The sequence below is a fragment of the Thalassophryne amazonica genome, chromosome 1, assembly GCF_902500255.1.
Source record: "Thalassophryne amazonica chromosome 1, fThaAma1.1, whole genome shotgun sequence".
In the NCBI taxonomy this organism is placed as follows: domain Eukaryota; kingdom Metazoa; phylum Chordata; class Actinopteri; order Batrachoidiformes; family Batrachoididae; genus Thalassophryne; species Thalassophryne amazonica.
Window position 1 is genome coordinate 68,749,036 of NC_047103.1, and position 24,624 is coordinate 68,773,659.

General features: G+C 40.9%; 1 long non-coding RNA gene and 1 pseudogene across 1 annotated transcript; both read right to left on the minus strand.

Annotated features, from left to right (window-relative positions):
• LOC117507278 overlaps nt 1-24,624 on the minus strand; it is a 248,582-nt pseudogene that overhangs the window by 100,083 nt on the left and 123,875 nt on the right.
• On the minus strand, nt 501-7,912 carry LOC117511586. The gene is made up of 3 exons (XR_004560981.1): nt 7,903-7,912; nt 6,331-6,338; nt 501-630 (listed from the first exon to the last, which is right to left on the minus strand). It is a non-coding gene; the product is annotated as an uncharacterized LOC117511586 (long non-coding RNA).

Below are 24,624 nucleotides of genomic sequence, written 5' to 3' on the forward strand. Positions count from 1 at the left end.
TTGTTTCCAGACTGGGTAGATACGGATAAACTCTGTGTCGAATTATACATTTTTCGTGATGCATAATTTGAATTAGCAAATGTAGAATTTCTGAGAAGCTTTGTTCTATCTCACAAGACATATATTAAGTGAGGCCAAATCTAGGGTCTATCACAAAGAAGACTATTCACACTCGCCTTCACAGAAGCAGAGGGCAGTGCATTGTAACTGAGCTTTTTTGCACTTGCAATGCCCAACACAACCCTTCTTACATTTGCAAGAGACAAGTTCATAACTGGACTGGCCTGCATCTGGTAGGCATGTCCAGAAGGGTTCATAGTCTCCCTCAGATGTCTTTGACCAACCCCATTTGCACGGTGAAGGTAGTTCTGGTGTTGACACCAGCACTTGACCCCACACGTGACCTCCTTGGTATACTGCTCTCTTGACATGCTCTTCCAGGGCAGCCTTGGTCGGAGGGATTGATTCTGCATTGTGCGTCTTGGCGAATAACTTCCTTCTTGCCGTATCTATTTCTGTGCATGTGCTGGTTCGGTCATAGAGTAGGATAACAAACCTCTCAATTGTGGCCATTACCTCTTGTGGTATCTCAGTTGGGGCTGAAGACAGTTTCAACAGGGCATGCATAAGCTCAGAAAACACAGTCCATACAGCCCATGCAGTCTTTTTCCCATGCCCAACAAAGCTTGACACAGTGTCGCAACCCATCACTGCATGGAATAGTGGTAGCGCACGTGCTTTCTCAGGTCCTAGCCCTGCTGCAATTTCATGGGCTGCTAAGTATCGGAAACTCTTTCCAGTTCCGAAAGCCAACCAAAGCTTGTCTTCTGGTTGTAGAGTCTGAGCCACTGCCACAGCTAGCACCACAACATCAGTATCTACTGTTTTAATCATGATTTTATGATGGCCATTTCTGGCTGCATGGGCTACATGTAATAACATGCGACTATCGGCTTCCTCATGTGAACAAGGAGCAATCGACGACCTATCTGGGAGTAGTGGCTTGCTAAGGACTTCTATGTCACTAGTGATAACAAGCTGTTTGTCCTCCTGCAGTAACGATGTGAGAAGAGCTTTTGAGAGAAAGGCAAACAATTCTGTCTTATTGATGATGATTGATGATATTGAGCTTTGTTCACAACCATGGCTGCTTCAATACCATGACCCTCATCCAGTCTTCCAATAGGAAATGTTGAAGGGGGCTGGCCAAGTTCATTGAACTGGATTAAATGCTCTGCAAGTGAAGTATATCCACTCCCCTTGTCTTCTCGCTTAGACTGCAAAGGACATCTCAATGCCTCTGTTGTGTGCTCTTGGCAAATAATACAGAGCTTCCAGTCAGTCTTGGCTGCGCAAGAGGTTGATGGTCCTTGACCATCAAAATTCACAAGTTGTAATTTGTTTGACATTTTCTCAAAAAAAAACAAAACATGTTTGCAGTAAAGGCCGAGGGTTTAACCCTTTTACCACCGTTTACTACCTGTGCGATCTGTACACCATCTGGGTAACAATATGAAAGTCATATAAAGCCCCATTACCCTTGGCTCGGCTCTCCCGCGCTGGCACATCCTGTCCATTCAGGTGCGGCTATCTAACTACATCTAAATTAATAAACTATTAAGTAGATGTGGGGCTAACATTAGATAGCATTTAGGAAACTAAACTACACTACCTCTAAACTACCACCACAACCAGTACATTACAGAAAATATGGCATTATTAAGACTAGAGGAGTGTATTTAGCTGGCACTGAACCTCATGCTGAGTTTCACAGCAGTGGTGTTGCCAGTGTGCCCTGGCTATGCTTCAGTTCTTGCAGATATGGGGATTTTTACTTTATTGTTCAACATTTTAATTCCAATAAAATGTATACTAGCTCTATTTACATGCAATTATATATTTTAATGTGGGCCATATGGCTGCCATTTTGAGAGAAACAGTGGCCATGTTCAGTTGTGAGGTAGAAGGATGCTTCTGGCCAATTTTAAGTTCAGAATTTGAATTCTGCATCATAAACGATGACTGATTTGACACCGAGATCATACATATCAGACCGTCATACAAGTGACGGCTGCCATCTTGGGAAATGGTGGCCATCTTGAATATGAAATGACAACTTTTCAATTATCCTATAGACATTTACCAAGTACAATATATGGTAAATATGTCTAAAATATCATATTATGTCCGTCACTCATAAGAAAACAGGTGTTGCTGGTGGCCATTTTGAAAAATGGCTGCCAAGGGCGCCATGTTGAAAATTCATAATGCCTCCATATCCAGATCTTTTCGGTATGCCTTTGGCTATATGTGTACCAAATTTCATGCTTTTATCACAAACTGAACGATTGTTTTGGTTATCTGCTGCACTAATGGGGAATACTTGGGCCAACTATGTAAAACAATGGAGAGTATGGTAGAGAGGTGAAGAAGAGTGTGCAGGCAGGCTGGAGTGGGTGGAGAAAGGTGGCAGGAGTGATGTATGTACAGTAGTATTCAGAATAATAGTAGTGCTATGTGACTAAAAAGATTAATCCAGGCTTTCAGTATATTTCTTATTGTTACATGGGAAACAAGGTACCAAATCCAACAAGACCAAGCATTCATGATATGCACACTCTTAAGGCTATGAAATTGGGCTATTAGTAAAACAAAGTAGAAAAGGGGGTGTTCACAATAATAGTAGCATCTGCTGTTGACGCTACAAACTCAAAACTATTATGTTCAAACTGCTTTTTTAGCAATCCTGTGAATCACTAAACCAGTACAACCCCTGGCAAAAATTATGGAATCACCGGCCTCAGAGGATTTTCATTCAGTTGTTTAATTTTGTAGAAAAAAAGCAGATCACAGACATGACACAAAGCTAAAGTCATTTCAAATGGCAACTTTCTGGCTTTAAGAGACACTATAAGAAATCAGGAAAAAAAATTGTGGCAGTCAGTAATGGTTACTTTTTTAGACCAAGCAGAGGGAAAAAAAATATGGACTCACTCAATTCTGAGGAAAAAATTATGAAATCATGAAAAACAAAAGAACGCTCCAACACATCACTAGTATTTTGTTGCACCACCTCTGGCTTTTATAACAGCTTGCAGTCTCTGAGGCATGGACTTAATGAGTGACAAACAGTACTCTTCATCAATCTGGCTCCAACTTTCTCTGATTGCTGTTGCCAGATCAGCTTTGCAGGTTGGAGCCTTGTCACGGACCATTTTCTTCAACTTCCAAAGATTTTCAATTGGATTAAGATCCGGACTATTTGCAGGCCATGACATTGACCCTATGTGTCTTTTTGCAAGGAATGTTGTCACAGTTTTTGCTCTATGGCAAGATGCATTATCATCTTGAAAAATGATTTCATCATCCGCAAACATCCTTTCAATTGATGGGATAAGAAAAGTGTCCAAAATATCAACGTAAACTTGTGCATTTATTGATGATGTAATGACAGCCATCTCCCCAGTGCCTTTACCTGACATGCAGCCCCATATCATCAATGACTGTGGAAATTTACATGTTCTCTTCAGGCAGTCATCTTTATAAAGCTCATTGGAACGGCACCAAACAAAAGTTCCAGCATCATCACCTTGCCCAATGCAGATTCGAGATTCATCACTAAATATGACTTTCAACCAGTCATCCACAGTCCATTAGCCCATTGTAACCTTGTTTTTTTTCTGTTTAGGTGTTAATGATGGCTTTCGTTTAGCTTTTCTGTATGTAAATCCCATTTCCTTTAGGCGGTTTCTTACAGTTCGGTCACAGACGTTGACTCCAGTTTCCTCCCATTCATTCCTCATTTGTTTTGTTGTGCATTTTCAATTTTTGAGACATATTGCTTTAAGTTTTCTGTCTTGACGCTTTGATGTCTTCCTTGGTCTACCAGTATGTTTGCCTTTAACAACCTTCCCATGTTGTTTGTATTTGGTCCAGAGTTTAGACACAGCTGACTGTGAACAACCAACATCTTTTGCAACATTGCGTGATGATTTACCCTCTTTTAAGAGTTTGATAATCCTCTCCTTTGTTTCAATTGACATTCTCATGTTGGAGCCATGATTCATGTCAGTCCACTTGGTGCAACAGCTCTCCAAGGTGTGATCACTCCTTTATAGATGTAGACTAACGAGCAGATCTGATTTGATGCAGGTGTTAGTTTTGGGGATGAAAATTTACAGGGTGATTCCATAATTTTTTTCCTCAGAATTGAGTGAGTCCATATTTTTTCCCTCTGCTTGGTCTAAAAAAGTAACCGTTACTGACTGCCACAATTTTTTTTTCCTGATTTCTTATATTGTTTTTTAAAGCTAGAAAGTTTCCATTTGAAATGACTTTAGTTTTGTGTCATGTCTGTGATCTGCTTTTTTACTACAAAATTAAACAACTGAATGAACATCCTCCGAGGCCGGTGATTCCATAATTTTTGCCAGGGGTTGTATTTAGTTGTATAACCACAGTTTTTCATGATTTCTTCACATCTGCGAGGCATTAATTTTGTTGGTTTGGAACCAAGATTTTGCTGGTTTACTAGTGTGCTTGAAACACCCATTTCAAGGGCATGTCCTCTTCAGCATAAGGCAACATGACCTCTTCAAGTATTTTGACAAATCCAAACTGATCCATGATACCTAGTATGCAATATATAGGCCCAACACCATAGTAGGAAAAACTGCCCATATCATGATGTTTGCACCACCATGCTTCGCTGTCTTCACTGAAAACTGTGGCTTGAATTCAGAGTTCGGGGTTCGTCTCACAAACTGTATGCGGCCCTTGGACCCAAAAAGAACAATTTTACTCAAAACCTGGATTAATCGTTTTAGTCACATAGCACTACTATTATTCTGAACACTACTGTATATCATCTACATGTGATATCTCCTTCACTCTTGCAGGATATATACAAGCAACAGTGAAGGGGAAAGTCTACAAGACAGTAGTTAGATCAGCTATGTTGTTCGGCTTAGAGACTGCAAAGATAACAAAAAGACAGGATGCAGAGTTGAAACTGCTGTGATTCTTATTGTGACTGATGATGGTGGACAGGATTAGGAATTAAGATATCAGAGGACAACACAGGTAGGACAATTTGCAGACATAGTCAGAGAGGTGAGATCGAGAATGCTTGGATATGTACAGAGGAGGGACCCTCTTGTTACACCCTCCAATAAATAGTAATAACTAGCTACAAGGGCTGTGGTATTGTTACAAAGTCTGTGCTAAAAAGACAAAGAAAAGTCAACTGACAGTGATGGTGATCAACTTTATTTAAACAAATTCAGTCAGACTGCACACACAGCAGATAGTCATAGCATAGTTAAATCTGACTGCTCTGATGATTCACATTTTACACAGAACTAAGGTCATTAATCACTGGCACAAAAAACCACCTTTCCAGAATGAATTAGAGTAAGCCAAACATTTCACTGCATGCCTTTTAATACATATTTCACAGTGAATCGCACATTTTGTTACTTTATGACAGAAGAAAAAATGTACGTTGAAATAACACATTTCTGAATGGACATGTCCATGATATAAATGAGCTATACGTACCGTGATTACCTTAGACTTCTTCAAGCTGTGCAGTGTTGCTGATACAACCTGCAGGATTCCAAAGGTTTAGCTCTTCAGTGAGATGTGGAGTATTGTTCAACTTGGTAACAAAAGGTTGTGCTCTTATGCTCAGGAGGAATTCAGATGTGGAGGAAGAAAGACAGATAAAAGATGGGAAAGAGCAAGGAGGAGGCTTCAGAGTGTGTGGTTGTGTGCGTACTGCACTGTAGGTGTTTATGCATACATAGCAGCCTTTATTTGGATAGGCATGTTTGAGCCTGCACTGTAGGAGGGTTGTTATTTTGCTGGAACTGAATCATAGTTGTGTAAAATATTTGAATAAAACTGCACATAAAATGAAATTCAGGGAACACATGATATTTCCAACACAATACAGCATTTTGAGCAGTGAAAACCACCTTTCAATTATTCGTCATGTGGTCCACAAAACAAAACAGATGGAATCTAGGCTCAAGTCATCTCTGTGCCTTATTGAAAACTGCAGCTGTAATTACAGTGGTTACAGTATTTAACAATTCACCATTTCTCTCAGTGGCTATGTTGTAGCATCATGAATATTTCTAACGCTGTTGTTGACATGAAATTTTCAGCAGATGTCAGGAACAACCCAAGTAATCCACACATCCAAAGAAATCAAAACAAATCAGTACAGGAATTAAGTTATGTGTAATAATGTGAAATGACACAGGAATAAAGTATTGAACACATGAAGAAAGGGAGGTGGAAAATCCCATGGATAAGCCAAGACACCAGCTGAACTCTATCGGTAATTAGAAAGCAATCCTGCCTCTTGTCACTGCAAATTAACATCAGATAGTTCAGTCCCAAATGATGGTCTATGAAAAACGTGTCTCATTACCAATATGTCACACAAGAAACATCTCATGATGTGTAAAAGCAAAGAGCACTTTCAAGAGCTTCACAACCTTATTGTTGCAAAATATACTGATGATATTTCTTACAGAACGATTTCTAAACTTCTGAATGCTTCAGTGAGCACTGTGGGGCCATAATCTGGAAGCGGAAAGAACATCATTTCACCATAAACCGGCTACCACTCGGTGCTCTTCACAAGATTTCTGACAGAGGACTGAAAATAATCATTAGAAGAGTTGTCCAAGAGCCAAGGACTGCTTGTGGAGAGCTTCAGAAAGACATGGAATTAGCAGGTACAATTGTTTCAAAGGAAACAAAAAGTAATGCACTAAACCACCATGGCCTGTATGCACGCTCACCACTCACAACATTTACACAAGCCTGTGAAATACTGAGAGAATACACTCTGGTCAGATGAGACCAAAGTTGAACTCTTTGGATGCCATAATACACACCGTGTTTGGAGGTCAAATGGCATTGCAAATCACCCCAAAACACCATACCAACAGTGACGTTTGTTGGTGGGAACATCATGGTGTGGGACTGTTGTTCATCATTCGGCACTGGCAAAGTTCATATAATTGAAGGAAAGATGAATGGAAAAATATACGGAGACATTTTGATACAATTCTGCTTCCATCTACCAGGATGATAAAGACAAACTGAGGGTGGACATTTCAGCAAGACAATGATCCAAAATGCACAGCCAAGGAAACTCTGAATTGGTTTCAGAGAATGAAAATAAAGCTGCTAGAATGGCCGAGTCAGTCAGCTGACTTGAATCCAATAGAAAATATATGGAAAGAACTAAAGATCATAGTTCATAGAAGAGGTCCACAGAACCTTCAAGATTTGAAGACTGTTTGTGTGGAAGAATAGGCCAAAATCAAACCTGAGCGATGCATGTGAGTAGTTTCTCCATACAGGAGGCGTCTTGAAGCTGTCATTACCGACAAAGGCTTTTGTATGAAGTATTAAATACATTTCAGTAAGCTTGTTCAGTGCTTTCTCCAGGTGTAATTCAATTTAATTTCACATAATTTTTGATTTCTGTGCATTTGTTTTGGTTTTATTGGATGTGTGGATTATTTGGTTGTTACCGATATCTGGTTAAAATTCCATGTTGGTAGGATATTTAGAAATATATTTACTGAGAAAAATGATGTTGTGGTCAGCACTTATTTAACCCGCTGTATTCTTTTTAACCAAGTCCTTGACTGTGCTAGTCTTCCATGAAGTTGTAAGACAAAAGCTTTGTACTTCGTTTCCTTCAGAGCTGCTATCAGTGTGTTGGAAACCTCTATCTCTTGTCTGCATGATTCACTATCACTTTGTTTTTGAAGTGATTTTCTTTTCCCTTTTCATGTCCCCCAATCATTGAAACAAAGTATCAGAGGGGACACAGCTTAGAACACTGTATGTATGTTCCAAGCATTCACCCTATACCTCCAAGGACCTTGTGCCCAAATTCACCAAACATGACACATAGGTCTCTGCTTTCCTTGTCTTCATGTAAATACTGAAACCAGCATTTTCCAAAATCTTCTCCTTGGCTGGACTTTTGCTGAAGCTACATTTTCAGTGAACCCTTCCCCATGCTTTTAAAAAACTATATTTTTTGAAGCAAACACATACATGTGGACTAGACAAGAGACTACAGTATATTATTTGATGATCTAAATCATAGACCAATTATCTATGTGGGTCATTAAATCAATACAAAATTTTACCCATATCTCAGAAGGCTTCCTACTAATGATTTAATTAAATGACCTTCAACAGATATTCATTGACTTAGAAATATTCTTGCCTCCATTCCCCTGACGGGTCTGAAACAACTGGCAGTAAAAATAATGATTTCATGTATTGTAATAAAAGGTAGGCATAGTTTGTTGTGATTTTTGCTGCACTGCATATCTGCTTTGCATGTCTGCCTAAATGTTCATTATCACCTTGTTCAAGTATTTATTTTTGACAGTTCATGAGAGGATAGACTACTTGTAGATGGTAGGTCTGGTAGATAGATAAGTAAATATGTGAGAGTAGTTTAGCTTCAGTGTACCGTTTGTAGTTTGTATGTTGGGAAAATCATCAACAGCAGATGAACAATTGCTGAGATGAGACAGAATGTTGAATCCTTTGATCCTTAAGTAATATTGCACAGGGGCATACTTGCATCAGTTGTGTACACCAAAGCAATATCCAAGTGCAGAACAAACAAGTTTATCACAAAATGGGTTTATAACTTTTCAGTCTATTTTAATGGTATTGGTATTTGCTTTTCATCATTCATTTAATCACTTTCTGAATCTGCTCACTCCAGTCAAGGGTCATGGAGCGAGGACGGCGCCTGTCCAAGCGGTCATTAGGCGAGAGGCAGGGGATACCCTGGACAGGCTACCAGTGTCATGCAGAGCTGCTTTTTAATCAGTTTGAAGTAAATCCTCAATCTCGTAGCATTACTTTCTTAATATGAACCCTTCAGTACTTTGACATTGAAATTCATTTTATGGTGGCATATATTTAGGACAATATGTTATTAGTTACTTTACATGTATTACATCCTCTGGTAGGTTAACAGATAGCAGCTTGTGTCGAGCATTTGGTAGGTCTGCTACAAAAAAATAGACCTTGCATATGTAGTATCAGACCCTAAGCAGATGATGACATGAACATTTTAGATGGAGTTTGTTCTTTATTATAGTGTGCTGTCTATTTCACCACACCCCAAGCCAGCTCTCCTGGTAATACTCACATCTGGCCCATGTGGACATCACCAGAAAATAAATAAATAACGGATATCCATTAACCACACCCCGTGTGTCAACCCCCCCCCCCCCCCAAACACACACTATTACCCCTGTCCACATCGACAACAAATAACACATGTCATGGCTCGTGTTCCTGTTTCAATCGCTCCCGTCCTGGTTGGGGGTAATTGGACGGGTGGATGATTATGGGTTGGCACGCTTCAGCCCTCCAGCTATGTCAGTAAATTAAATATTATTGTTTGTTGCTTTGAGAACATTAGCTTATTACTCCACAGGCTCCGCTTACGCTGCGCTTTATGGCCAACAATAAGCTTAAATCATTGTCAATCTGCTTGTGTAAATTCACATAATGGCTGTTTCAGTATTTTTCATGCAGCTGTGTTGGGTGCTTTTATTTTTTCCCCTGATGAACAGACATTGTGGCGGAATCCAGAAACCATCAGAATTTCAATGCCTTAAAAAGAAGAAGAGTTAAAAACTAGAGGTGCTGAGAAAAACACATAAGCATGAGCCTAAGACAGCATTTCAGCCAGTGAATCCCCAACTGTCCATCAAGCAGTCATTTGAAGTTAAAAATAAGTCCGGTCTGACCAAAGAATATATTTCTAACACCACTTGAATCTTTGAGCAGGTTTCAAAACACCTGGATCAAGTATTGTTTCACAGCCTACTGTCAGAGCCTGGTACTGCAGCTATTATCACTGAAGAAGAAGAAGAAGAAGAAGAAGAAGTATGTCCTATATAGACCCTGAGGCCCATTGGTGCCCACGTTTCCAGATTTCATAGCGTCAAGCAGATGAGAGGCTACGACTCCCACTGAATGGGACACCAGACAGACACAGGTTACATTCCCAGCCGAAGCTGGAACCCATTTACAGGAACGCTTTTAGAGCTGGTTGGACTGAGACAATGTACATTAAGTGTCTTGTCCAAGGACACAGATAGGTAGCATGAGTGGGACTGAACTGAAATTTAAATCAATTAAGGGAGTATTGTTTCAAATCACACCCGTAAATCTCATATTGAATACTGAAGTTTTGAATGTTTTTGTAGTGGATTAAACTTGTGTTGAAAATGTAATTAATAACTAAACATACATATCTAATTTAACCTTTGCACAAGTCACTGTGAAACGATCAGTGGTGGGCACAGTTCAGCTAATGTGATAGCAGATAATTATCGAAGCTAATGTTTTTGCTATCGGATTAGCTTTTCAGATAAGTTTTAAAACCATCATCGGACCAATTATCTTTCGATAAATTTAGTTCCGATAACTTTCAGTCCGATAACATTTTTCTTTGCTGGTAAAGTTTACCGGTCAAAATTGTTTGTAAACCCTAAAATCAAACATTTTATTCCGTTTGTTGTGTGTCTGTAGCAGACTGGCTGCCTGTCACTTACTGATGATGTCATCATTATGCGCAAAACGTGATTGGCCGGTTGATGCAGGGAGCATTGTGGGTAGTGTAGTTCAGGTTTACTTTAGACGTTACAGTGACTCATCCGCTCGACACAAAAACAAAACAGACTAATTTTAACATTATTTTATTTTATTTTTTTCTTTGTGGCTGTAATTTAATCGCTAAGACTCGGTGGGGGAAGGAACTTTCACTGTGCAGCTGTGTGTACAGAGGGAGGGACTCTTCTTCACGTTTAGGTACTGTTTTGGATTTTTTTTTTTTAAAGGATGCTTTATGTGGATTATTTATTCAGATGAATCCCACTGAAACTAACAGGTAAGAATTTATATTTACTACATGGCTTTTACTCTGCCAATCAATGCATTAATGGGTGTATTTCAGTTGTTTAAGTCGCAGGGTTCAAAGCGTGTGAAAAAAGCAGCAGCTTTTAGCTCATAAATGACAGTGTATCTAATACCGAGATAAACTGTGACTCCTAATACTGTGTTTTACTGCTTTTGAAAGATGATGACAGTGTTTTGGGTTTTATTTGTTTATTTTTTTATTCATTTTTCATGTGTTCTTTGTGTTTGTGATCCTTGAATTTACCCAGCAGCTCCTGCGGTGCTTAAAGTGAAACTGATTTATCAGAGGCCCACAGTGTAATCTGATGTGGCCACATCCGAATCAATACTAATAGTTATCGGTTATCTGTAATAAAGATCATTTTTTTAGCAGTTTATCGGTTTATCATCCTAAAAGATAACTTTTCAGTTATGTGATTAATGGTTATCAAAGCTAACGTTTTGGTTAGCTGTACCCACCACTGGAAATGATAAAATTATTTTATCGCATCTCTAGTCATAGTGAAACATCCATCCATCCATCTTCTATACCTGCTTGCTCAATTTAAGGCCCATGGGGGACTGGAGTCTATTCTGGAAATCATAGGGTGTGAGGCGGGATACACCCTGGATGGGATGCCAGTCTGTGACAGAGGAATCTTATCATGCAACCAAAATACTATTGAGCTTTCTTGTCCCATGCTATTTGGTCATAATAAATATTATATTACTTCACCTCCTTAAATAAAGCTCTCATCAGGTCGGCCGCAAACGTGGAGTGCCGTGTGAATACAGGCCAGCAAGGGAGTGTGGAGTGGGGAATTGTGCTCAGTCCAAGGCACCTGGGCCTAATGTGAGTGACATCAGACAGCACTGCAGTTCCCAAAAGACCATGTTTTTAGTCTTCTGCACAAATCCAATCTGGAGGTGGAGATTGTTGTGTTGGTAGCCACTTTTGTTGTCATATGTTACTATGGTGTGCCAGAGGACGAGGCTCAACAGAAACGCGAGAGAACAAAACAGAGTAGAGGATACAAGTGCCAGGTGAGAGACTAGAGGAAAGAACGTGTCATGATCCACACTCGACAACACACAGGGAGATCTCCGCTCTCTGAGCAGATTGTGTTATCAGGACCTCCAATTAAATTAAACCACATTGTCCCACCATCAACATCAGAAATATCCTAAGTACTGTAAGTAAGTAAAATTTATTTGTAGAGCACATTTAAACACAGCTTGCACTGACCAAAATGCAGAGTAAAATCACCAGTGTACATATGGTCCCACTCTGACCGGAGTGGGACCATATGTACGCTGGCAGTGTTAATTTAACACTGTTATTGTTAGTTTGGCACTGGTGATTTTACTCTGTGCTTTACGTAGTCCATTAAGTAAGAAAAATAATAGTAGTATACTTACAAATAAACACTTTAACTCAGATGACATCAAGAGACAACAATTAATTACAACCATATCAAGGTAAGACAATTAAAATGTAGGGAAGGCCAGTGTAAAAAGGTGTGTTTTGAGCCTGGATTTAAAAACAGTGAGTGAGGGGGTATTTCTAATGTCAGGTGGGAGTTGGTTCCACAGCTGAGGACCAGCAACCACAAAAGCTCTGTCGCCGTTTGGCTTAGGGCCCTTCACACATAACACGAAAGATGGAGAAACCAGAAGAAAATCCACAAACCAAACACAAAATGGGAGCCATGAACCAAGCAGCTGGAACATGTTGCACCACATTGCGCCACTGGTCTGGAGAAAAATAAAATAAAAACCAGCTGCATAATTAGTGAATACCACTGGGTTGATATAAAGAATAAATAAAAGGGGACGCAATACAGATCCCTGTGGTTAAATAACCCTGGTTAAATAAAAAATAAATGCCACTCATGGGATTCGAACCTGCAAATTACAAAAGCTCTGATTAACAGATGGAAACTTTACCACTGCGCTACAATCACTGTCTTATAACAGGAGTGTAAAATGGCTAAAGTCAACAATGAGATGAGCATATTTTTATTAAAAAAAAAGAGAAGAAAGCACCATAATAACTGACAAAACTGTGTTTGTTACGACATATTTTTGGTGATACGTGACTGAAAGTAGTGTATTTGTGGCGCTGTTGGTTTGTCATAGTACAGCGGCGTGACATTCAGATCACCTGCTGCATGATCTGATGGTCTGTTTCACATGGAGCAGCCTGCAGATGTGCGCTGTGTGCAGCAGCTGCAGCCTGGTTGGTTGTGTGTGCTTAAACGTGGCTGTCCAGCCCCCATGTGATCATGTCATATCATCAGTATGTCATGCAAGTGTGCTCTCCCCCTGCATGCCACATGTGAGGGGGGGGGGGGGTGACACGCACACACTTGTGGGGGCACTTTGACAAATTTCACTGCCAGCTCGACAGTTATCGTCTGCTCACTGTTTTCGTGCTGACAGCGTGAATGGCCACACATTTTCTAAGTGCCCAGCGAACGATGTTGGATGTTTGTGTGTGACACCTGGAATTTGGCTGATGCCTGCTGCGAGAGCGATGGAATGGGCTCTCACAGGGCACACTGTCTTTCAGCCGCTGGTGTGCGCAAATAGTTGTAGCGACAGGTGTACGAGGCATTGGAGGTGGTTTTGATTTTTCACGACTGGCATGCAATTCCTCCTTCGTGTGCTAGTCGCTTCAATCGTGTTATGTGTGACGGGGCCCTTAAGGCGGGACCATAGGACAGGAATGAAACCACCGCTGGAAAATCAAAAAGAACTGGGAGCTACCTTGATATGCACAAGATCACATTTTTGTGTTAGTAAGCAGCCTAGCTGCTGCATTTTGGACTATCTGAAGCTGTGTCACCAGGGTCAGAGGGAGACCAAAGTAAAGGAAATTACAATAGTCTAGGCATAAGATTATAAAAGCATGGATGACTTTTTCCAGGAATAATTCAGTGCATCATGTGTGTGTCATAAAACTGTGTTGCAACTTCACACCCACTGCACGCCCACTGCAGCATCGATGTCATAATCCAACCAACACACACCAACATCAGGGCTGGATCCAGAGTGAAAATCTGACAGATGCATTTTTGCCCAATGACAAAATAAAAATCATATACGTTTTGCTATTCAATAATCTTCATTCTTTTATTTGGCTTTTTCTCATTGTGCACCCGCTCTGTGGAATGGTCTTCCTGTGACTGTGAGACAGACGGAGTCCGTGGACATTTCAAAGTCAAGACTTAAAGCCTATTTTTATTCTCTTTCTTATGAATAGTTTTTTTTATCTGTTTTATTCTTTTACTTCTGTTTTTAATTATGTATCCATCGATCCATCCATCCATTTTCTTCCGCTTTATCCAGAGTCGGGTCGCGGGGGCAGCAGCTCAAGCAAAGCCGCCCAGACCTCCCGATCCACACACACCTCCCCCAGCTGCTCTGGGGGAACCCCAAGGCGTTCCCAAGCCAGCCGAGAGATGTAGTCCCTCCAACGTGTCCTGGGTCTTCCCCGGGGCCTCCTCCCAATGGGACGTGCCCAGAACACCTCTCCAGCGAGCCGTCCAGGGGGCATCCGGAAAAGATGCCCGAGCCACCTCAACTGACTCCTTTCGACGTGGAGGAGCAGCGGCTCAACTCCAAGTTCCTCCCGAGTGACCGAGCTCCTCACCCTATCTCTAAGGGAGCACCCAGCCACACTGCGGAGGAAACTCATCTCGGCCGCTTATACTCGCAATCTCGTTCTTTCGGTCATGAGCCAAATCTCATGACCATAGGTGAGGATCGGAACGTAGATCGCTCGGTAAATCGAGAGCTTTGTCCCCCTACTCAGCTCTCTCTTCACCAGGACGGTCCGATACAGTGACCGCATCACTGCAGATGCTGCACCGATCCGTCTATCGATCTCACGCTCCATACATCCCTCACTCGTGAACAAGACCCCGATATACTTAAACTCCTCCACTTGAGGCAAGGACACGCCACCGATCTGAAGAGGGCAAAGCACCTTTTTCCGGTCGAGAACCATGGCCTCGGATTTGGAGGTGCTGATTTTCATCCCGGACGCTTCACACTCAGCTGCAAACTGCCCCAGTGCACGCTGAAGGTCTTCAGCGTTAATTATGTATTTGAATTTTTTTATTTTATTTATTTATTTGAATTTTTTTATGTTGAACTGTTCTATGTGAGGCGCCTTGAGATGGATTTTGTTGTGATTTGGTGCTTTATAAGCCAATTAAATTGAAATTGAACAACATTTTATTGAGTCTTAAAGTAAATAAATATGAAACTGGTCACTGGATTGTTAAACTTTGGACATAATAAACTCTACATGGTGGATCCTTGATCTCTGGACATAAATAGGAATAAACAAATCTGTAGTTTTTGTCAAAAGCATTTCCTTTCAGGCATTACTGGCATGAATGTCTTTCCATATATCTGAGCTGAGCTCTTGCAGCTGTGCTGCACATCAGGAATTTGTAAAGAAATACAGCATGTCTCATTTTGGGAGGAAAAAACGTTTTAGTCGATTGTAGTTTCTTGTCTGTACTACAACGTTTGTAAGAGGTGTTATTTTATTTAAAGCGGCAATTCATTTTGAAGTTATTAATTCCGACCAGACTCTGTCTCGGCAGAGAGCCATGCAGCGTTTGGAGCTGTGCCAACGGAACGGAGGACGATTCTCGTTTCTTGACGGCAACAAGACAAGAGTCCCAGTTAGTGACTTTAATACACACAAAAGTGACTCACGGTATTTTAATGGCTTTGAGAGGGGTTAAGAAGTGGACTTGCTGTTTCTGAAGAGCAGCAAATCAAAGAACCAACAAGCTAGCGGATCGAAGCACTGCTTCAATGGTTCACGGTTCAAAGTGGAGTCGCGCTGCAGAAGCGGTTGATTACAGAGCTGCTGCAATTTTGTGCAATTTTCCTTGCACCACTTTTTTTCCTGGATGCCATGATCATCGACTCGACTGGACTGAATGTGTACACCTGCGTGGTGCATTGTGGGATCAAATCAAAAGCTGTTCACTGCGGGGACACGTTCGGCACTATTCGGGATTATTCAAGATTTTTTTTTCCCCGATGACGAATGATGTGTAAAAAAAACTGACCGATGCAACTGCATCAGTCCAAACCGGTCTGGATCCGGGCCTGAACATGCAAGCATGTTGTGTAATTTTTCAGACCACCTCAAACCTGTCTGACTGTTTCCTGTGCATTGATGACATGCTTACTGTGTTGCTGGAGCATCGTCGGTGTATCGGGAAGGCAAACCCACTGTCCCAACACATTGGTGGTTTCAGATACACCAAGGACACTTTATGTTAGGAAGGGTGTCGTAAATAGTGCCATATTGCTGATGATGGCAGGTGGGTTCACCCCTTTAGAGTTCAACTTCACATACAGCTCACTATACTCCCTTTCCTTAGCCTTTGCTATGCCTCTCTTCACCTTCCATCACATTCCCTTGTACTCCTGCCTACTTTCTTCGACTTTCTGGCCATCCCAAATATTTTTCACCAGCCTATTTATCCTTATACTGTTGTGTGTTGGGGGGTTTGGCTGGATATTTTGGTGTTGTTTTCTTTCTTTGCTCTCCAGGTGGTATGCAAACTGGTTTTTGTCTGTGGAGACGGTGCTGGCAGAAGAGTCCTTCACCCTCATCAGCATTATTGGCTGCACTTGTGGAGGATGTTCACGTGCAGGCCTAATGACTTGCAGCACCTGTGGATGATGCTCACGTGCAAACTTAAAGACTTTCAGCTGAAGCAGATAATGAGATGGCGTTCTGCATTTAAGCCATGAGTGATTCGAGCAGAATTGCCGGGAACTCGACCTTGTGACGTTCGTTTGTGAGACGCTGAGGACCGCGCCTGGGTTTGACACATCGTGCCTGTGAAGGAGGACGGGTGAGGGACACATGCTGTCTGCACACATCAGAGGTGATGATTGTCTGAATAAGTGTTAACAGTAATTTGGTATTTTGTTACGCAGTATATTTGAACATTGATGAGAATTGTGCAGCTCGCTTCTCACTGCCGTGGCGTACAGAATGATGATCCTCCACCTGTTGTGAGAAGCTGCTCATTTACATAAAGCTTAAATTCAGACCTGAATGTGTTGCTGATAGTGTGTGCCTTTGAAGGATATTTGTTGTAGCTGTTGACTTACCTCACCTTTTCCATCCTTCACAGAGTCAGTTTGTCGTATCCACCTGGGGGGTGTTCGGCAGTGAGTCTGGGTCCAGAAGCGTCGGGATTCGATCCATTTGGGCGCTGGAGAGCGCGCCGTCCTTCACCTCGCCAGACAACCGCACATTTATGTTGTACACAAATTATTGCACAGAAGGGAAATAAATTTGTTTTGTTTTTGGAACCGCTTTCTGGTTATTTAGCGCTGGGTTCAGTCAGACGCTGGTCCGCTCCTCAATTTGCATCTGCACATAACATATACTTCCCTGTACTTCCTCTTTTTTTTCATTTAGCTACTTAAAAAAAAAATGGGACTATGTTTGAGGCAGCATGGTGACTTAGAGGTTAGCACTGTTGCCTTACAGCAAGAAGGTTGTAGGATCACTTGGCTTTGGCACCGCCCCCGGAGACCCTTAATGGAAGCCATTCCAAACAAAGTTTTTACATAAGCAGAGTTGTAAAATTGCAAGCAATATTTGAATGTAACTAGGGTTGTAAAATTGGTAATGTGTTAATGTAACCAGGGTTGCAAAATTTGTAACATTTTAATGTATGTAGCGTTATAAAACTGTAATGTCCTTATAAAATTGTGATTGTCGATAGAAAATCATAAATTTTTAAATGCTTTAATGAGACTTGTAAAATTAGTAACAATGCTTTAAAATGACTGAGTTTTACAAAAGTGAACTGGTCCTTTAAGCAAATGAAAAATTCAAGTTTCATTTTCTCCACAATAAATTTTGTGAACCTGAGTTGTCATGGCCTGTCTGCATGTGAGTGGTCCAGTAACTACACCAACACAAATCTGATTCATTCTAGTTTTGTGCAGTTCCTGTTATGTGTCGACGCGGATTGAGGAGCGAACCTGCGTCAGACAGGACCCAGCGCTAAAAATAACCAGAAAGCGGTTCCAAACAAAAACTATTTATTATACACCTGTGTTTAAAAGTATAAAAACATAAAAAACAACGTCCCTCTGGTGGAGTGATCCGCGGCTCGCTCTCCAGCGCCCGCAAGGATTAAAGCCGGTGCTCCTGGACTTCCTACCACCGCCAAACACCCCCCAGGTGGACACGACAAACTGATTCTCTGTGAAGCAAAGAGACGGTGAGGTAAGTCAACAGATACAACTATATCTTCCAATAAACACACGCTGCCAGCAACACACTCAGGTCAGTGTCCTTTTTTTACTTTATGCAAATGAGCAGCCTCTCACAACAAGTGGAGGATCACTTATCCTTCACGCCACAGCAGTGAGAAGCAAACTACGCAATTCTCTTTACAATTCCAGTACACTGTGTAACAAAACACCAAGTTACTATCAACAAATACTTAAACACTTAATTACCTTTCGTGTGTGCTGACAGCATGTGTCCTCACCCCTCCCCGCTTCACGGGCTCGATGTGTCAAACCCAGGCGCGGTCCTCAGCGTCTCACAAACGAACGTCACAAGGTCGAGTTCCCGGCAGTTCTGCTTGAATCACACATGACTTAAATGCAGAACGCCATCCAATTATCTGCTTCAGCTGCAAGTCGTCCAGGTTGCACGTGAGCACCAAGCACAGGTGCTTTCCATGATGTTGATGAGGGTGAAGACTCTTCAGCCAGCACCTTCTTCACAGACAAATCAGCCCTCATGCCACCTGGAGAGCAAAGAAAAGAAAAGAACACCAAAACATCCAGCCACGCCCCCCCCAACACACAACAGTTCCCCCATTTTTAACCAATTATTTACAGCCACACAGTGGCTTTGTGTCCAATTATATGACGGTCTCAGGTGTCGAAAGTTCTCCAGTTTGTCTCCTAAGCGGCACCCCAAACAAAACACGGCAGTGGGTGAAAGATGACTGAATGTATTGGTACACACACACATGCAGTAATCGCATCAAACTGTGAAATGTTTCTGCCCTTTTAGCTGGACTTGGATGTCACAGTCTATCAACAATTTACTCGGATGCGTGTCAAAATTAGAAAGCTTTTGAACTGCAATAATGAGCTGGATAATTCAGATGATCGCACCGAATACAGTGTACAGCACAGCAAGCACGACTCACCGAATGAGCACCTCGAGTATCTGCCAGACAAATCTAAACTGAAGCGCTCACAACTTGAGTAATTGCAGCAGCAAACTGCAGCAAATGTCACATCAAACTGTCTGTCAGCTCCAAACAACACCAACAAAACTTGCTCTATGCCTGGATGGATTCCCTGAGGGTGTAGATTTCCTTTTTCTGAGGAGGATAAACAAAGACCATTGTGAGAATATCCACATGCTAATTTGAAAAGCAAACTAAACAGCGAACACGGCTGACTTGATGACAGCTGTCAGTGTGACAAGAGGTATTATCAGGTGGGATTTAAATTGTTATGCTGGAGGCAGCCAAGCGGTGTCCAGAAGGGATTTGAAAAACCAAGTTTTGGAAGGAGGGTGGCTGTTCAGTGGCTGTCACTCAAGCATATATTGTATTTCTACAAGGCCTTCATGTAAAAGTTTTAGTGCTGAATATTCATAAGGTGTAACCCCTAAAAAGTTAAACAAGCTACGCCACTAGCAATGATCTAACAGCTGCTTGAGTGTAGAATACTTCACCATAACACACCTTTCAATCTTCATCTGTACAATAATTGCTTTGGGGAGCAGTCATCCTGGTTAGAGCGAGGTAATTTGGTTGGATATGACATGATGTGTGTTGTAAATGTGACATATTAATGGGGCGAGGGGAACAATTTGGATTGTCCACTTTCGGCAGTAAGATTTTTCCACTGTTTACTTTTTTAGATACACACAGTAGTGGTATGTCTGGAACACAAATGCATCTTTGGTGCAACCGGTGTTACTTGCTAGGCTGGAAAAATGTGTCTGCAGTAAAATATCTAAATGAATGATGAAATTGAGATGAGGGACTATTGTATTTTGTACATACTTTATTTTATGTTCTTAAAAATGACAATTCATAAATTGCATTATGACAAATTGATTACTATTCATACACTTTTGTAATTTGCCACAGTGGGCCAATAAACAGTGCACCTCAGCTGATTTTTCAAAGCAAAGGCTACATTTTGAGCAGTTGAATCCTCCTCACCATTCAGGAAAGATTTTTTTTTTCAAACTTGTCACCCTGGCACATGTCTGTGTGACTCCAGGCAGCAGAACTCTTCTTGATATCTCCGATTAATGTTTCTGTGCTCCGCAAAAGAAGGAAAAATTGTGATTGTGTGTGTGTGTGTGTATATATATATATATATATATATAAAATAGAATAGAATAGAATGCTTTTTATTGTCATTATACACACGTGACAACGAAATTAAAAGACAACTCCCGTAGTGCAAAGGAAATATAAAAAGACAAATAAGAATATATACATGTATTTACAAAGGAGCCAGTAGGTGTATATAAATAGAAGCGCAGTTTATATATATATATATATATATAAACATATATGTAAGGATTAAACAACTCGAATCCGTGCATTATAAGGTTTGAATCATGACGCGGAATCTAAAACACCACGAGAAGTGTTACTCCGCAAAGTGCATTCAAACCGTATAATGCACGGCTTCGAGTTGTTTAATCCACTTATACCATGGTCCCACAAAGTGAGCTAACACATAAATATTTATTTAAGTTAACAGAACTTGATAAAAATGCGTAAGCATTTGGGACTATTTTATGCTAGTCTCAAATATCCTTGGCAACCGTTCTCTTCTTCTTTCCTGTCTTCAATCTTGTCCAGTTCGTCTGATGTTTATTTATTAGTTTATTTGACAAGGACAATACAGTCAGACATAGCTACAAATCAAAGCTTGCAGCTGATGTGATGCATACAGAGTATAGCAACAAGTGCTAATTTACAACTCCCGTCCCTGGTTAGGCTTTTCTACTCTAACACAACCTAAAAAACATCTTAATTTACATTTGAACATCTATAATAAATAGAACAGTGCAATTCAAACTCTCATCTCACTCATCTCATTCATTCACTCTCATATGTTTACTGGTGGGTATAGTTTTGGTTTGATTTAAGCCAAGATTTAAGTTTAAAGGTGAACATTTTGAACATGTTACATCTTTATGCCATTGCTTTGCTGTTCTTCTCGTTTGCTCCTCCTCTTCCCATTTCTCAAACATTTTATTTTGGCCAAAAATATTAAAATTCACTTGGAAATCCATGTTTTATCACGTTTCTGTCATTCACCTGTCAAAACACAGCTGATCTGCACCAAATGATTTGCGCGTTGCTATGGTGACGACCAGAGCGGAGTGACTTAACTTAGCGAGTTACAGTGACTTAACTCGCCGAACTACATGTGCGTTTACACAAAAATAATGCACGCCAGTTAGACATGGAATGCTCACTGACCATGGTATTTTATATATATATATATATATATATATATATATATATGTATATATATATATATATGATGAGTGATTTATTGCAGTTGTGTGCCACCAGAGCCATTGAATAGACCTGAGCAGATCAGCACATTACCTACCAGAAGTGTTCTTGATCTCCACTACTCAGCCCCTGCGCAGCTTGCAACAGCCCAAAGCATCTCCAAATATATCTTCAGGTGGGGGAAATGTTCTCTGTATTTCAGATTATATTCTCTGTGTATAGCATTAAAACTGGACATTGTGTTGCATGACGCCAGTTGAGCAACAGGACACACTGTAGCAATAGGATCATATGCTGGCCTTGTTTCAGCCAGTGCATTGCTCACAATCATTGCGCAACATTGTGATGTCAGCCAGCCATCAGCAGTGGATGACGGAATCACTCAGCTGCCCATCTCTACTTTCTGCTGCAACATACAGACAGAAATTAACATGATACATGTCAGTATCAAATGATTTGATCAAATGAAGGGCTTTACTTTTATATCTATGCTGCTACGCACTGTCATTGTCTTCATAGATGTTTGAAACAACCCAGTCCACGGCATGTTGTGATTCAGCAGCATGAAATATACATTAATCTATTGGTTCATCATATTGTCACAAAAAATGTATTCTAATTCATTCCGTGATGGGTGCACATAATTAAAAGTGCAGTTGGGGCGGGGGGTGGTCGGGGTGGTTATGGTTAGGGTTAGGATTGGGGGTAGGAGTAGGGTTAGTAATAGTCAGTGTTGCCACAGTTACTTGAAAAAGTAATCCAATTACTGATTACTGATTACTCCTTGAAAAAGTAACTTAGTTACTTTACTGATTACTCAATTGTAAAAGTAACTAAGTTAGATTACTAGTTACTTTTTTAGTTACTTTCCCCAGCTGCCGACAACAACCCACGTCAACATGACAATGATACCTGTTTTGCCAGCTCACTTTATAGTCACCCTTTCTTGACTTCAATGAAAATAAATACTTGTTTTATAAAAAGTAAAATAAAGACCTCTTTCTTGACCTCATATTTAACTGTTGACAGCACTGTAACAGTAAAACTTGCAATTTCAAACCTACATTGTTTATAAATGTAACTATTAAATTCTAACATTTTCCTAACATTTAAATTCTCTCTAAACATTTTACTTGTCGAAATTATTATTATTTTAAGCAATATTAGTAGTTGTAGTAAAAAAACGGCTTCAAAACTGGACCTTTAATCTAGGGCTGTTGTGGGGGGGCACATCCCTGCCCCACGCCCCCATTCCATCTGGATTCGCCCCTGCTTTGGCATTTGAGCACAAAGAATGGATAACATTTATTTATGCAGAAAACAGGACCAGATTTACAGGTAAGAAAGTTTTATTGCGTTTTCACATCATGTGGTCCTCAGAAAGAGAGTTTAGGTGCATTTGAGTGGAAAATAGTGTTAGTTGTTGACGCGTCGCCGAGGATCAGCTGTTTTTAACGAGACGATACAGAGCAGCTCAGCTCAGAATTCTAAATAAAGGAGGGGAAAAAGTATAAAAATGTCTTTGTAAAGCTCAGTGCAGGTGTGCTGATCACCGCGCTTTAAGAGGTGAGGACGAGTCGAGCAGCTGCAAAAAAACGCGGATGAAAAGCTCACAGCTTGCTTAAAGTGGGCAGTTCAGTCGAACCCCGACCTCCTGCCCACAGACCAAGTTTAATGCTGCTATCGACCCACAATGAAAAATAATAGTAACGCACAGTGACTTGGAGAAGTAACTTGAATCTGATTACTGACTTGGAAAGATTAACGCGTTAGATTACTCGTTACTAAAAGAAGTGGTCAGATTAGAGTAATGCGTTACTAAGTAACGCGTTACCGGCATCACTGGTAATAGTGAGTTAAAAAAAAAATCCCGTCACAAAAATTTGAATCATTTTGTGACGGGAGGACAAAAAAAAAAAAAAACATGAGACTGGGCTGATTTGCTACATAGAATCATGTTTTCTTCTTGTAAGTCCAATCAAATGTACCATCTTTCCTTGATTAAATGCCTGACCTTGAAGTGGGGCCTGCCCCATTTAATGGCCGGGTCAAAACCTCTTCTATGAGCTCTTATCTTTAGTTCTTTCCATAGATTTTCTATTGGATTCAAGTCAGGTGATTGGCTCGACCATTCAAGCAGCTTTATTTTCATTTTCTGGAACCAAATGAGAGTTTCCTTGGCTGCCTTTGGGATCATTTTCTTGTTGAAATGTCCACCCTCGTTTGATCTTTATCATCCTTGTAGATGGCAGCAGATTTTTATCAAGAATGTCACAGTCCATTTTTCCATTGATCCTTCCTTCAGTTGTATGAAGCTTGCCAGTGCCATATGCTGAAAAACAGTCTGACACTATGATGTTGGTGTGTATATATACACTCAACAAAAATATAAACGCAACACTTTTGGTTTTGTTCCCATTTTGTATGAGATGAACTCAAAGATCTAAAACTTTTTCCACATACACAATATCACCATTTCCCTCAAATATTGTTCACAAACCAGTCTAAATCTGTGATAGTGAGCACTTCTCCTTTGCTGAGATAATCCATCCCACCTCACAGGTGTGTCATATCAGGATGCTGATTAGACACCATGATTAGTGCACAGGTGTGCCTTAGACTGCCCACAATAAAAGGCCACTCTGAAAGGTGCAGTTTTATCACACAGCACAATGCCACAGATGTTGCAAGACTTGAAGGAGCGTGCAATTGGCATGCTGACAGCAGGAATGTCAACCAGAGCTGTTGCTCGTGTATTGAATGTTCATTTTAAGCCGTCTCCAAAGGCGTTTCAGAGAATTTGGCAGTACATCCAACCAGCCTCACAACCGCAGACCACGTGTAACCACACCAGCCCAGGACCTCCACATCCAGCATGTTCACCTCCAAGATCGTCTGAGACCAGCCACTCGGACAGCTGCTGAAACAATCGGTTTGCATAACCAAAGAATTTCTGCACAAACTGTCAGAAACCGTCTCAGGGAAGCTCATCTGCATGCTCGTCATCCTCATCGGGGTCTCGACCTGACTCCAGTTCGTCGTCGTAACCGACTTGAGTGGGCAAATGCTC